The sequence below is a fragment of the Canis lupus genome, chromosome 8 (genome assembly GCF_003254725.2).
Source record: "Canis lupus dingo isolate Sandy chromosome 8, ASM325472v2, whole genome shotgun sequence".
NCBI lineage: Eukaryota > Metazoa > Chordata > Mammalia > Carnivora > Canidae > Canis > Canis lupus.
The window spans coordinates 21,989,318-22,005,976 of record NC_064250.1 but is presented as its reverse complement, the minus strand read 5'-3'; the positions used below and the strand labels follow the sequence as shown (position 1 = coordinate 22,005,976).

Below are 16,659 nucleotides of genomic sequence, written 5' to 3'. Positions count from 1 at the left end.
GTGAGTGTACTTCCCATTTTGTTCCTCTGGGCTGTCACTCTAACAGGTAAGTTAGGTCAGAATTCCATAGATGTAAATTTAACTTTATATAACTGAATTAACTTTTACTTTGCAAGTAGGAGAACTAAAAAATTTTAATTTATCTTGTATGGAAAATTGTATATATGGGTGTCAGACTAATCTCAGCTCTAGCCACTTAAGAACTTTATGCATTTTCTTGTCTATGGAAGATGGGATAATAATAGCTATTTTGTAGGGTTATTGAGGATTAGATTTGTTATTTTGAACAACTTATAATTCCCAGTATATAATTCCCAATTCTCTTTATAATTCCCAGTAATTCCCAAGTACTGTTACTTGTAGCTATCATCATAATCATCATTATCAGCATCATCATAATTAAGATTATATAAAAGAGATGTGTGTATATGTGTGTGTGTGTAGCTTCTTTTTCTTTATTCTGTTCAGTAGTATGGTGGGATCATGTTAAATATATAATTCTGCTTATACTGCAGAATTGGCTATCTCCTTGTAACTAAAAATTTTTTAGCAATATTAACTAGTATAATTGCAGTAAACTTTGATAGGCTTCCCCCAGGTTGCCCTTCCCTCCCTCCAAATTTTAAGGCAGGTGACATTATGTATAAATACTCAGCCTACTGACTTTTTGTAGTGGTGATGATTCTTCATAGATACAGCTTACTTTGCCCTTAATTAATTCATCTCACTATTGCTCATTTGGATAACATTAAGTACAATCTAAGAAATATACCAAAGATAACACTTAAGTATAAACTATAATGCAACAACTGTTTGTGCCACTCTTCTCCCTTTGTTGTTTTCACTTGGGTCAGGTAACATTCTTTCTTACTATGTAAGATAATGCTGGTGTCCAATTTCTGAGAGCTGTTTACTTGCCTCTGAATCAGAGGATGGCAAATTGGGGTCCATGGGCTACTCTTGTCTTATCCTGCTATCTGCTTTTGCAAATAAAACTTTTTTGGAGCACAGACACTCCCATTTGTTTATGTATTACTGTCTGTGGCTGCTTTGATGCTGCAAGGGCAGAGCTGAGTAGTTGCAACAGAGACTGCATGACTCGTAAAGCCTAAAATATTTATTATCTGGCCTTTTACAGAAGAAGTTTGCCAACTCCTTCTCTAACTCAACAAAACCCAGATTTTGGAACTGTGATTCTTCTTGTGGGCCATGCTCTAGCCTGCCTTATCTTGACCAATTTAATTTGGGAGTGTTTTTCTGAAAGAATATTAAAAGAGTTTAAAATTTCATTTTGAAATGAATATTGGCATCACAAGGTATTTTGATCATGGAAAAATAGCATTTAAAAATAATTATGAGTAACATTGCTGTTTTACAGCTTGCCAGAGAGGCACTCTTAACAAATGGCTACCAAGGATTGGAAGAAGTGTGGAGGTTTGGGGAGAGAGAGAGGGCAAGAGAGAGCAAGAGACAGAGAGAGAGAGAGAGAATGAATGGGCCTGTATTTTGGCAATAAGGATATGAAGAATCTACACTTTACTTATAATTTTACTTGCAGTTTTTCTTATCCTACATAATTTTCAAAGCAGAGAAAAGGCTTCTCTTTTCCAGAAAAGACTTGATTCCCACAATTAGTAGCCTGTGCTTACTGTGGAGTGATAAGAAGATCATTCTATGAAGTTCTTGGAGATGTGTGCTGTAATTGTCATGTAATGATGGAAGAAAAACCCTCTAAGCATTGTTGACAACTTACTGGCTACTGCAATTTTATCTCTTCAGAGAACAGTTTACTATTACTGCATGGTGCTAGTTATATCTACTACTTTTGAACTTGTAGGATGAAAGTGAGAAAGCAATCATTGCTGGGGAGTGGGGTGGGCGCAGACCAGAATGTTTAGTTTCATATTCACTTAGTCATGGGGAACTAAAGTGGTGTATTTTTTTTTTTTTAAGATTTATTTTTAAGAAAGAGAGAGGGAGAGAGGACTCAAGTGCATCATTGAGCACGAGTGGGGCGAGGAGCAGAAGGAGAAAATCCTCAAGCAGACTCCCGCTGATCATGGATCCCAACCGACTGGGGCCGGCTCTCAGGACATTGAGATTATGACCTGAGCCAAAATCAAGAAGCAGAGGCTTAACCAACCGAGCCACACAGGTGCCCCATAAAATAGTATAATTTTATACAGGCAAGTTTCTCTTTCTCTCTTGCTATTTCTCTCTTTCTTGCTCTCTCTCTCTCTCTCTCTTAAATTTATTTTGAAAAGAGGAGACTCAATTCAGGCAGCTAGAAAACACATGCAAACTCTTGATTGTAGTAATTCACTTAAGAGCAGACAGGTGCATGCATGATACAGCAGGTGGCTCTAAAATGTGAAACTACCACAGCAGAGATTTCAAGAGAAATCCTCTCCCAAAGCTAGACTCCAGTTTGAGTTTGTGCCAGGGGTTAGAGCTTAAAAGCTTTATAGAAAGTCATTTTATTTCCAGTGCAACTTTGCATTTTTAAAGCTCAGTCTCTTTTGTATCCATTTGAAATGAATTTTCCATTCTCAGATTCATTTTCCATCTCGTAGGGACACTTTTCTTTCTAAATTGTAAAACTTTCTTTACCTTGATCTTTTCAAAATTATTAATATTTTTTATTTCTTTGCTATATACCATTTTGATGAGTTTGGTTAAAATAAACTTCTCCATTGTCCCTTTAATTCCTTTCAGAAGCTTTTGGAGAAAAGACTTCCTTCCAGGAAATTTTTAATGACAGATTTAATTTCAACATGTATTTATTAGATGATTTTATTGTTAACATACTGTTCCAGGAGTTTAGGGAGATACCAAAAAGAATAAAACTTAGACTCCTTCAAATTTCTTAGAATTTAGTGATATGTGAGTTCTTACTAGCTTTAAAATTCAGGAAGAAAGATGGATGGATAATAATAGAATAAACATTGGAGTTACGATGTATGAACAGGTCCTAATAATGGTGCAGACAAAATATACTGCTGTGGTGACTTTTGTGTAGTTTTGAAAGGCAGTAATCCTTCACATGTGGTCTTTGCTCTGTCTCCCTTGTCATATCACCACATCAGAAAAGGTCTATATATCTTGTATATATCTTATATGTTTAGGTATTATTTTGTATCTATCTGTCTTGGGTTACAGTTCTTTTGTTTAGTTATCTTAAATTTATAACCTCAGAATGGATCTACTTCATCTGGCTTTTAGCCTTTCTTCAGTAGGCCCATGTGGAGACTAGCTCTAGCACATAATCTGTGGGGCAATAATGGCTAATCTCCTGACTTGCCACCTCCTCCTTGTTCCCCATATTTCCTGCCTTGTTTCCTGTAAGCAGTAGTAGTTAACAAATCAGTCACCTTGTTTGTGCACTCATATGAGTCATAACAGTAAAACCTGTCATATACTGGAGAGGAAGTAAAGAGTAGTGGATGAGTAACACACAGTCTTTGAACTCATATTGCCTGGTTTCAAACTCCGGCTCTGTGGCTTATGAAATGAACAGTCTGGGAGAAGTTACTTACCTCACTTTCCTATATCAAATGGTGGTATTGACAGTATTTGACTATACTCAAGTTGTTAGGATTAAATGAAGTTATCCCTAAAAGTATATAGAAAGGTATTAGTTATAGAAGGAAAGCTCAATGAATGTTAAGGTTTATTATTACTAGAAATAAATAGGCTTGGAAAAAGATTTCCTTCTTCTACTTTTGCTTTTGAGAATTTTTTTTTCTATCCACATTTTCAGGATTTCACATTTCTGTGGTCAGGATTTGCTATTGAAGGCCATGAATCAATGTGATGAATTGAGAGAAATTTCTGAAGAATGAAGAGTTTGGGTTGTGATTTAAGAAAAACCATGATAGAAGAGAAAAAAAATGGGGATATTTTATACCTGTGGCATGGGGAAGAGACCAGTATTAGAGAGTGAGGATCAAGTGTAAAATGCCTCAAAAATTAAATGCTGTACAGTTTATGAGGATGCCAGCAGTTTGATATCTCAGGCAGTCATGCTGCAAAGGGAAGGTCACTTGGTTACTGCTGTGGAGCAACCTGGGTGTCCACTGATGTGGGGCCCAGCTGTTCTGGCAGTTATTGTTCCAATGTGCAGAGCTTCAAAACCTTTGTGGACAAGGCTACACCGAAGAACTTTCAAAGTGGGGACAACAGAGCCCAATTTTCATAAAGCTATGTGAGTATAGCTTAGAAAGATCTATCCAGAGTTGAAAATTCTGGAGTAGATCCAACTGGAAGTCTAGATTATTACATGGTTTCATCTTTTAAAATTTTTCTACAGCATGTTGATAATCGGTCTCTGCCTTAACATTACTTGAGCTCTGAAGGATCCTTCGTAGTAAGCTTGCTCAGTCCTCTGTCAGACATCTCTAATGATCAGCAGGAGATTTAAATATTGAGCTATGAATATTTATTCATATAATTTATAATTTATTATTTATTTATTCATATATTTATTATTCATATTTATTCATGTAATTTATTCTCATGGTTGTAGAGTCCCTTCTTTTGGCTCCCACAGCAGCTTGCATGTATGTCTATCCTGACAATTACAATACAATGTAACTGTAACTGTTTACCTGCTTCTCTTTCCTGTTGGACTCTGAGCTCCTTGGGGACAAGTGACATGTTTCTCTAGCCCCTAGCATGATTCTGATCAGGTGAAGGTCCCTAGGAAACATTCATATCCTAGGGTTATACTAAGCAAGGCTAATACCTCTCAACATCTAATAAGCCATCAAAACTTTGAGAATGACTATGACGGCAAACAAGTCTCAAGTAATATCTGTACATCTGCAAACAATATTATTTGTAAAATACAGGTTGGTATATGATTCTAAACATTCAATTTTCCTGTCCTTGTAAATGTTTATATTTTGTGCTTATTCCAGTTTGTACAAGTCCTGAGGGAGTTGTAACAGTGTCAATGGAAAGTACCGGTTACCTTTTTAAATCACACTTCTACAGGTCTCTGGTGTTTATGGTTCACCACAGGAAGTTGGGGTATTCACTCCAAGCAGACTATGATTTCTGTATCTTCAGGGATGTGTCTTCCTTCTTAGCATAGTTCTTGTGGCTGGCACAGTGCCTGGTACTTTGTAAATTTTCAGTATATACCCATCAATGCATAATTAAATGAACATTTCTACTAAGTTGTTAAATTCAGTTATTTTACTTAGAAAAAAAAGAGATTTCATGTTACGTACACCTTTTCCAAAATGTTTAGGAGGCTCCCTGATTCCTCTGGGAATTTAACATTAGGTGAAACCATTATGTCTTTAGTATTTTTGCTTATGATTATTTCTTTCCTTTCATTTCTTGAGTGCATTTTTAGAATTAGTTTCAGAAACTGAGTTTTGAAACCTCTGAGCCATACCATTAACCAAGTCATTTAACAGTATGAAAGTGCTTTCAGAGAAATAGATTCAGGGTTTCCAGAGGAAATAATTTCCCTTCTCACCACTGGCTAGGACTTTCGAAACTGCCTTTTTGCCTCCTGAAGTTAGTGATAGCAGCAAGTGGCTTCTGTATCTATTCTAAATGCAACCTTCCATAGCAGCATTATAAAGCTTGCACTGGCATCCCTGAACATCCCGTTAATTAAGAATTCACAGCCCTGTTTCTCCTTCATTCTCCTCCACGGCCTGTGCTGTCAGCTTTTGCTCCTCTTCCTTAGTAACGGAAATGAAATTAGAATTCCGAGTGGAGGCGTCACTCCCTGAGGAGACTGAGAACACCACACTCTTCTGAACTTGTTCTCTTTCAGAGCATCTGTCAGTTGTAGCTCACTCATTAAAACGTGGACATTTCATCATTCTGTCACTCACTTAGTGTCTACCCCTTGGGCAAGTAATGCCTTTGTAGAAGGAGGCGTACTGGAAACACTCATAGTTAATAAACCATCATTGTAACCATGCACTCATGAACATAAACAAACATTTTTCTCAGGTGTCCTATTGGTAGATAACTCCAATTTAAAGCCTTTAAAGGGTAAGTCAGGATATTAAAATCTACCTCATAGGGTTGTTATGACTAGTGCATGAATAAATGTGCTTAAATTGGTTTGTGCAATGGCTGAGAGATAACAAGCAGTCAATAAAATTTAGCACCTATTATTACCACTTTTACAATAATAAGTATGTATGTAACATAAATAAAATAAAGTCTTAATTACTTGACTAAATTTCTAGGCGTCCTAGCCTAAGAGCACCAATATTATTATAATTCAACCCAAAGACTTTAGTTGTAAAAGTGGAGATTTAACATGCATTTTATTAAATGGTATGTATTTTAAATAAATTAAATTGTATACATTATAATTAGAAAACATAATAGACAAGAGTAAAGGATCTAACAGGTTATTTTTAATGAATGTATGAACATAAAAGGAGTTTGATGCCTTTTGGTGAAGATGTAAGCTGATACAACCTTGCATCTTCTTGGATGTAGTACTTTTATTTTGTTTTAAAATCTAATGAGCACTGAGTGGTAGCTGATTTTTAAAGGCGATTTCCTTTCTTGATCTCAGTTTAAAGCTTAATAAACATACAAAGAGCCATTAAGTGTACACTTAATGTGACATGTAGAATATACTTAGATCATTGATTATTTTTCTAAATGATATTAATGTTGCTTCTATTTTATTTTATTTTTAAAAATATTTATTTATTTATTTATTTATTTATTTTAGAGAAAGAGTGAGAGCAGGATACAGGAGGGGCAGAGGGAGAGGGAGACAGAAACTCAAGCCCACTGTGCACTGAGTGCAGCGCCCTATTGGGGCTTGCTCTCATGACCCTGGGATCATGACCCTGAGATCACAGCCCAAGCCGAAACCAAGAGTCGGACACTTACCAACTGCGTTGCCCAGGTGCCTTTGCTTTTATTTTATATAACACCAATTTAATGTGCCATTGAAATGATAACTGTTTCTTATGAAGATATTAACTGATTATTTTACTCACATTTCTGTTGAAAAAGTTAGAGCAACTTGTTTTCCAAAAATAGACAATGAGGAAGGTGAGAAAGACTTTTAAGTTTGTGGTATTGCTTTAGAAAGGGTAGCACAGCCCAGTTTGTAAACTTGCTAATTATTTTGGCATTTTCTGGGCCTGGAACAGTTTCAAAATATATCCACACATTTTTACTGTCATAGTCAGAATTTCTTTGCCAGAACTGACTCAAACAGGCAAAGCTTAGCATGGTTTACAAAAGAAGATTATTTAAATTTATTTTTAGTAATCTGCCTCCCATTCCTCATTTACCACTACAGACTTGCTGGGGCAGACATGTAATTTTTCTGGGCCCTTTCAAATCTTTGTGTGAAACTAGAATTATATAATTGAAGGCAGTTCCTAATCTCTCACCTGTATTGATGTATTTATTTAAAAAAAAAAGAGGGGTAACAAATAGGGACAGGAATATCATTCACAAAGCAGAATTGTATGTAATTTTTACTGCAAGTATTAAAACAAGGGAACATTCATATGCATATGTAGATGAATCTTTAGAGATGTTTCACAAAAATTGATAACCTAAATATTTATACAATATTACCTTTTTTGTGTTGTAGTTTTTCAATCAAGAGATAATGGTCTTGCAAAAGTGCTGAGATGTGGTAGGATTCTGGATATATTTCAAATATAGAAACAATAGGATTTCCTGACAGAATAGCTTGTGGGTTTTTGAGAAATAGAGGATTCAAGAATGACCCCAAAAGTTTTAGTATAAGCAACCAGAAGGATAGAGTCACATCCTATGAGAGAGGAAGGCTAAAGATGGAGCAGTTTTGGAGGGAAAACGTTCAGTTTTAGAAATGTTAATTTTGACATGCCTATTACACATGATTGTAGAATATCTTCCCTTTGTTCTCTGACACCCTTTCTCTCCTTTTCTTTGTTTTGTTCTCTACCCCAGGAAATTGATCTATGTCCATTTCATCAGTGGGATCCCTTTACCCTTTGGCTTCTGATTGTGATCAGCCAATGGTGAACTCACAGGCTGGAGGGAGGAAAGAAAATGGGATCATGAATCTATAATCCTGGCTTCCCACAGCAAGGTTTTCCACAAGTTCTTTGTGTTACCTGACTAAATGTTATTACTATTCTCTTGGTGGTCTTATCTACACAATTTGCTCCTTCCAGTTGCTGTTGACTGCTCCTTCCCCTCATCACTTTGGCCTTATGGGGTCTTAACAGCTCTGGTGCTATTGATGCAGAGACACTGCACTGCCTACCATGGTTCCCCTACACTCTGCTCACACCTTTTTAAATAGTCACTTTGTTAATTAAGTCTCCTCAAATTTCCTAACTCAGAATGACCTCTGTTTCTTATCTGGACCCTCTATGATGTAATATCCATTTAGAGCTGAAGAGTAATAGTGACTATACAGGTTTGTAGTGCAGGGAAGAGGTCTGCCTTAGAGAGATAAATTGGAAGTTATTAGCATATAGATGGTATTTAAAGTCTTGAATCTGAAAAAGATTATCAAGGGAATAAATATGGATAAAATAGAAAAGGAATAAGTCCTGGGCTTCTTATGGAAAAAAATAGGAATCTTCAAAGGAATCCAAGAAGGAGTAACTAGTGAGGGTAAAGGAAAACTGAGTGTGGTCCTGACCAAATAAGGAAAGCACAGCAAAGAGAATGGGAGTGATCAGCTGTGTTAAATACTCCTGACAGCCAAGTATTATCAGGACAGAGAAGTGATCATTGAATTGAATAACACAATAGGAATAAAACCTTGATTAAAGTAGTTTTAAGAGAGAAGGTGAGAGGTTAGGAAACAGAATACAGATAATTTTTTGAAGAATTTTGTGGCAATGGGATGCAAAACAATGGGGTGGTATCTGGTGACAGAAGTGGAGTCAAAATAAGAATGGAGAACTTTCTGTACTTATTCTCTTGGTAATCTCTTATAGACACAAAGCTTTACACACTATGTAATGCACACACTTTATTGTAAGTGACATTCCAAGGAAAGGAAACAGAATGTGCCAAGGTCTAGGTCCAAGAGGAATCATGGTGCATTTCGGAAACTAAATGGTTACAAGTAGTTAAACATGGCTATAGGATAGAGTGAAGAAGAGATGAAACCCTTAGTTTGGTAGCCTAAGAGGTACTGAGTCCTTAATAAGCACATGAATGAGCTTGCCCGCAGATTGTTCCTCAGCTCAGTCTTGGATTTTCTGTAGCCCTTGATTGTAGTCTTATGGGAGACTCTGAGCCAGAAGACCAAGCAACCTCATCCAGATTCATGACCTACAGAAATGGGGAGATAATAAAATTGAAATAATTTGGTTTTGGACTAATAGTTATGTAGCAGTAGTTAAAAAATACCATTTCTTTTTTTTTTTTTTAAGATTTTATTTATTCATGAGAGGCACAGAGAGAGGGGCAGAAACATAGGCAGAGGGAGAAGCGAGCTCCCTGCTAGGACCCAGATGTGGGACTTTATCCCAGGACCCCGGGATTATGACCTGAGCCACAGGTAGATGCTCAACCACTGAACTACCCAAGTGCCCCCCAAAATACCATATTTCAGGAACTTCACTCCAGATGACACTGGACTCCTTAAAAGATTAAGGAGGGGCAAAACTGGAAGCAGTCACTCCAATAAGGAGGATACTTACAGAAATGCAGGTGAGAAGTAAAAGTTGCAAATAATGTACTCTCCTTAGACAACCTGGATGATCTTCCTTCTACTTTTCCCTGCAGATGTTAGTCCTCAGAGTATTTAGCTTGTTTCTGTAGGACAGCCAACTTTAGTCCTGGTGTCTCTTTTATATTGACCTATTACACTGTAGTTAAGTTTTCTGTTTGGACCTGTATTTTAAGGAATACCCTGTGATCCCCCAAAATTCTAAGAAGGAATATTTCAGCTTAATTACTTGGCCATTAAAATTGAGCACATCAATATCTTAGCATTTATCCATGCTTATCAAAACAATAGGAACAGGACCCTGAAAGAATAGAACACAGAACAGATGACTATTTTCATGCATGCACGAAAGAAGGGGAGGGAAAGGCATACTTACTGCAGTGTCTAGTGTCTGGTACATAGTTGGTGCTCAATAAATATTGAATGAATTAACAAATTGGTATATAAAAGCTGGGCCAAGGAGACTCTTATATTCAGGGAAGAATATTAGGGCACAGAAGGTTTGGAGGAGTCTAGGGTATTAGTGGAAGGAGAAAGTGAGGCATGAGGAGGAATTTGGGAAGAGGCACTATAAATAAAGTACCAATTTCACAGTTTTATCTAGACCTATCTATGCTTAACTCTTAAGGAAAAAAAAAAAAAAGAGACCTGACAAAGCTGAAGATTAGCACATAGTTTAGAGGATCTGAGGCAGTGCATTCTATTGCATAGGGAGGGGGAAAAGGACTGTTTTGTTCCTTAGATATTCTTGCAGTAGCTACAGATATAGTTTCTGGAGAAATATCCCTCAACTTACTCTGTCATTTTCAGGGAAAAGTCGATTGAAAGGGGTTTCCAGCATGTTCTGTGATTGTGAGCAAAAAAATCTATAAAATTTCAAGTCTGTGGAATGAAAAGAAATCCTTATTCCTACCTCTTTGATAGATCTGGAGAGTTTTGGTATTGGGGTTTTATTGAGCTGTATCTAATGATACAATAGATAGGCTGTGTTTATAGGGACTAGAATGGATTGTAGAATTATTACAATGGAAAATATTCAGTTAATAATGGAATGCATTAAGTAACAATGCAAAGAAGGATTAAATATTTCCTGTTTTCTGTTTCTAATTATACAATTGTCACTTGTTGCTTAATTTTAGAATGCTCACAGCATGATTTAACTATGAGTTTAATTTTTCCACTATCATATTCTGAGGATAAAGATTAAAAATTTTGTCTATGTTTTCTCCAAATCTTATTGTTTTTCACGAGCTTTTCACTTAAATGTGCAAAATGGTGATATCATTATTTTAATAAGATTAAACAAACAAGTTGAGCATCATATTGATGATATTAGAAGTTAATGTGCTTTTTGTCCTGTTTCTAAATAAAATGGAGAATTTAAATGTACTAGGATCACACTTTGTACCGTATAAAGTTTTTACACGATGTGCTTTGTTTAGAATGTAGCTTTTAGTAATTTATGCTTGGGGAAACAAATGAATATGTTAAAATTCCACCCTTTACACCACATGCAGTATTTATTAGTGAAGTCAACATATGCTTGACTCTCTTCATTATTACTTTACGACTACTTGTGTTTAACTAATAGCTTTTTTTTTTTGTTTTATCCTTCCAATGTACTGAAACTTCCTGAATACTCAATACAGCTGTTCCATATAGTGACACTGCCTCATTAGTTTGATGCATTTGAGCATACATACTAATAAGGACAGTCACAAGGAAAACTACTTTATTTTGTTCTTCCCTGGTGTTTCTTTTTGAAATAAGAACATTTGCTACTAGTGGATGTTGCAGCTCAAATGTAACCAAAGGAAAAATCTCAGGAAAAGACACAGATGGTCTCATTGGACTCTAGAGAAACTACTTGTCTGTATCAGTGGCACTTTCTCCCTGGTTTATCTACCTGTTTGCACAACATAAAAATTAATTTTTCAAGTAATACTTCCATAGCTACAGTTAACATCAAGCCTGTAATTTCCTAGTGTGGGTGGATGAAGAGTTGCTTAGCTAAAAGTAGTCATGCCTAATAGTCTCTAGATAACCGTGTGGCTCTTTTCTATTAAGAGATTTTCCTGCAACGTGTGGCAGCATACACAGGTGTGCATTACTTATATGCATTCCTGCTTCAGCCATTGTTATGCATCATGAATTACACCATGGGGTCTGCCTTTCCTGAGGAGGAGGTGGAGGTATGTTCCTCCTCAGACAAATCCTAAATTGGATTTTCTGGACCATAACTGACATTGATGGTTTTGTCTGTAACAGACTTGATAAATAGTTTTCTTTTTTCTATTGTGGAATATTCTATTTGTTAGGAAGCTGTGTCAATAGAACAGTAGAAATTCATGCTATTATATTTGAAATTTAATGTCCATTCAATTTCACTGAAATGCTTTCTGAAAGACAGTCCCTATGTAGATTACAACATCTAGGAAGAGGGAAATTTTAAGCTGCCAAACTACAGTTGTAACCAAACATGAATCTTTTCCTAATAGATTTCCAATGGCTGGGTAGAGAGTTGGAAACTGGAGATTTGTTTTCAGGGCTCTGTATCTTGATTCACTAGTAGACTCTACTTAATTTGATTTCTTTTTACTCTTATACTACTAATTCTATTTTATCTAATTCTACTGAAAAATGAGCACTCAAAGCTTTTAGATATGTCCACTACAAAGAAAGAAATGCAAGACTTGGGTAATGACAGTGTGTCAAGAGATTGCAAATCAACAATATTTAGTTCATTTATATGCTTCTTTTGCCCTAAAAGGATTTAATGAAAGTTTAAAAATGTATACAATATATTAAAATTAATAATTAGAGGAGAAGCATATAGAAGTAGATAGATATGATTTCTTTGTTCTTGGAATCTTTTGGAAGCTCAATGTAACCTATGTTTAAGAGATATGATTATAAAGGAGGTGAAAGAGGAGACTGGTTAATGGAATATTTGTGTCAGCTAGCAGGCTGCTGCAGACAAATGGCAAGGCAAATCCTAACATCCATAGTCTCTTCTAATCTAACAAGTTTTAGAAGGCTCATTCCCCTTTCTGACTTTACCTAAAATCCATCTGGAAATGTTCTTGTAGTTTTAATTGGCTTTGTGGAATCCCTGCCCTACTGCCCCATGGCTCAGTGCCTGGCATATATTAAATACTTAGTAAATGTTAAATGTTTTATTACTAGAATGTTTCATTCAAATTGTATGGAGCTGTATGATTTCAGCAGAGGATATTATATTCATGAATATTCTGGATTTGATGTGCCCTAAATAAATCTATAGAGCATTTTATTCTATCCCTGAGGGAAAAAATAGAAAAAAAAATAGTTCTTATTTCATTATGGATACAATTTTTGGTCAATTAAAATAACCTTCAAAATGTTTTCTAAATGAGTAAGGAATTGTCCTTTAAATTTAATACCTCTGAATCTGACTAATTACAAGTTTAGAGATAAGATTTAGAAGCAAGATATAATATGTAAACAAAGGAAAAGATGATTTGGTTTTTAAACCAGAAGGTACTGGGCCTAATTCCAAAGGGTATATTGAATTTAGTTCTTAGTTAAAAGGCTACTATAAAGCCTTTCATAAGCATTCTGGGAGAGAAAAAGTATCCACATTACAAAGACCTTTAAAACCAAACAGATTTTTAGAAACTAGTTCCTCATCCTCCTGTACTGGTCATACCAGGCACTTTGTCCTAAGGGTCTGTTCCTTTGTAGTCATTAAAATATTGGCGAGACATGTAAACTGTAAGTAAATGCAAAATAAAGAGTAAAGGGTGGTCCAGATGGCTGTAGAGTGATTACTCGCTAGGGATAATGAAGAGTGAGATTTAAAAAAGATCCCTTGGATCAGGAGAGATATTAAAAGCAGGGAGGCAGTTAAGGAACTTGGAAGAGAAAATAAAGGAAGTTGAACACCTGTCCAGAGAGGTTGAGAAAAGTGGCCATAATTAGACAAGACTGTTTTTCATATTTTATTTATTCATATGGACAGACATATAATGGTGTTATAGTTTTCATCAAAATTTGGGGTAACATCAGCACTTAATTCTAGTTAAGAATTCTGCCTAATTTTGTCATCCTGTGTTTTCAGCCTGATGTGTATGTCTACACTGTTTCTTTTTCTTCCTTCTTTCTCTCCTTCCTGTTTATCTCTATATGTTTATTTAATATATACATATTTATTTTATTTATTTTCTACAAATGATATAAGAATAAATATAATAAAAAAAGCTCCACGTGATAGTGATCAATCAAGAGTCCCTTTTGGAGCAATCTTACTTCAACTCCCTACCTCCAACCTTACTGCTCTGTCACCAGAGTTAATCCCTGTGACTAGTCTATGTTGATTACTCTAACTATTCTGTGTTTAGATTTTTTTCCAACATATTTTTTTGAAGAAAGTAAAATTCTTCCTTGGGAGCATCAGGAAAAACAAAGTTGATGAACTTAGATGAATTCTCCCAACACTATGATCCTTATGGATTTATAAAAATCTGACCTGGCTGATTATGTACTGATATTTAATAGACATAAAATGTTAGAATACCTTTAGTTCTGGTGTGAGAAAAACTTCCTCATACCATATTCTTATACATGACATAAATCTTGCATAAAATATTAAAATATTCTAATTAGTACTGTTAGCCATTTATATTTATAAAATGTGAATAAAATTTAACCAAGTTTGATTTCATCCACTGCATATTGAGTTTTGTGGGGTTTTTTGACAGGAGGGAGGAAGTTCCCCATGACATGCATTTTTAGTGAAGCTACTTTAATTTTTACGAATGCTTTATAATAGTTATAGTGAATAACTGAATGAATAATGGGTAAGAAGATTCCTGCAGTAAAAAAGGTTCCTTCTTCTGTGTGGTTTTGGAGCATTGAATGTTGAGCCTTTTAGCTGGTAGTGGGTGCGACTGTAACGGAATTTTCTCATATGTTCCAGTTAAGTGGAGATGCTTCCAAGACATTAAGTCATTGTGTTCTACCAATCAAGTAAGCTTCATTTGGAACACAGTTGCACCTCTTCCTCTTTCATTGTACATAAGCAATGTGCTCTGTAACAGAACTTATTTCCATGTGCTTTTTCTTCTGGTCAATCAACTCCTTCAAATAAAAAGTTAAAGATACATGGCAGATGCTCAAAATTCCTTTTCTAAGTTCTCCAAAATTTAGTAATTTGTGCCAATAGCATGCTAAGAGCCAGGACAGGAATGGTGCACAGTGGTCTTTCCTAGGAGGGATACTTTGTACAGTTCTGATCTGAACTTAGTTTGAAGTCTTCAAATAAGTGATGTAATATTATTCCTGTAAACTTGCTTTTACTTGCATTCCAAATTGTTTCTTGAATGGTAAATAAATGAGTGGATTGAAAGCAGAGATTCGTATATTGTGCATGCTCCACAGTGTAGCTTACCATGAGAAAGCCTAACTTTGGCATGAGGTCGCTGACTGTAGCTGTCACTGGTGAAGTGGATTGCAAATTATTCTATTGCTTGTGAGCTGAACATTTGTAGCTGTGTCTCTGTTATTTTAAATTTTTACCCAGGGATCAAATTTTCTAGTAACTTAGAAAATGAGATGAAGAGATGCGTGACATATTCCTATACAAACGAAAAAGAAGGATAGTATGAACATTTGATGGATGTTGATGACAAAATCAAAAGCTAACAGAATATGTTGCTAATATATATATATATATATATTACATATATATGTTACTTATATATATTTTAAAATTTTTATTTATTTATGAGAGAGAGAGAGAGAGAGAGAGAGAGAGAGAGAAGAGACACAGGCAGAGGGAGAAGCAGGTTCCATGCAGGAAGCCCGACATGGGACTCGATCCCAGATCTCCAGGATCACTCCCTGGGCTGAAGGTGGCGCTAAACCGCCGAGCCACCCGGGCTGCCCTATATGTTACTTATAGATACTTATACACACATGTAATATAGATATGTATACATATATATTTATTTATATCTTATGTAAATCTGGAGGTTTTCTTAGAACATAGAAGAAGACCGTCCCATACCATAGTGCCTTGTGTGTGGATTCACTTTGTGAGAAATCTCAACTGTGGTAGTATAACTATGTGTAAGTTTTTTCCTTTTTCTGTCCCATGAAGTGTGCTTTCAGGTACCCTTTTAACTAGGGGTTGATGTCACTGTTTCTCTAGCCCAGCCCCTGATCTGTAATATTCCTGTCCATGAGCAGAGCTTTCTCCTACATGTTTCAATTAACGTGTTCCACCAAATTGAATATACTCCATGGCCCAGTAGGATAAAGAAAATTTCTATTGAAGATTTTAGGTAGTTGTTCTGAAGCCCTAGAAAATTGGAGGCCAGGATGAACTTTGTAAAACTGCTTTGGGTATTGAGAAATGAAGATTTTTATTTCTGTCTTTAATGACAAATTGTCATTAAGGATAAGCAAATTCTTTCCATCCTCTGCCTTAGAATATTTGGAATTTGGTTTCCTAATCTCTAGGTTGATAAAGAGTATATATCAAAATAAAATAAACACAAACAATAACAACAATGCACAAAATACCTACTAAACCCAGGGTTGATCAGTGTGGTGATACATGAAATTAAAATAAAAAAAAAAGAAATCAAAAGTATTTTTAGACTCAATTTTAAATCCCATTGTAAAATATTAAAAATAATTAAAGATAATAGGTACATATGTTAACATTAAATATCACTTAAAAAATAAACATCACTTATGGTTTCCTTTATTGGCACCGTTTTCTTGTATATCTTTCCAGAAATATTAGATTCTGTATTTATATACATCTGTTCCTCTCTCCTAAATTATAAATTCTTATAATACTTGCATATAGTAAGTTTATATGTGAAAACCTGAGTCTTACTGTTAGAAATGGAATTGGAGACAAAATCTAGAACAGGACTTTCAAATTTATGAGTTTCCTGGGGATTCTAAAACGTATTTGTAAA

The 16,659-nt window shown here is 35.4% G+C and overlaps 1 long non-coding RNA gene across 4 annotated transcripts in view; it reads left to right on the top strand.

Annotated features, from left to right (window-relative positions):
* The window catches only part of LOC112657337 (uncharacterized), a 301,844-nt gene that overhangs the window by 207,342 nt on the left and 77,843 nt on the right, over positions 1 to 16,659 (top strand). For all 4 annotated transcript variants that reach the window (XR_007412284.1, XR_007412282.1, XR_007412285.1 and 1 more), the window contains 3 exons: positions 1,954 to 2,155; positions 6,719 to 6,898; positions 7,945 to 8,086. This is a non-coding gene — a long non-coding RNA (uncharacterized LOC112657337). The remainder of the gene's footprint in view (positions 1 to 1,953; positions 2,156 to 6,718; positions 6,899 to 7,944; positions 8,087 to 16,659) is intronic.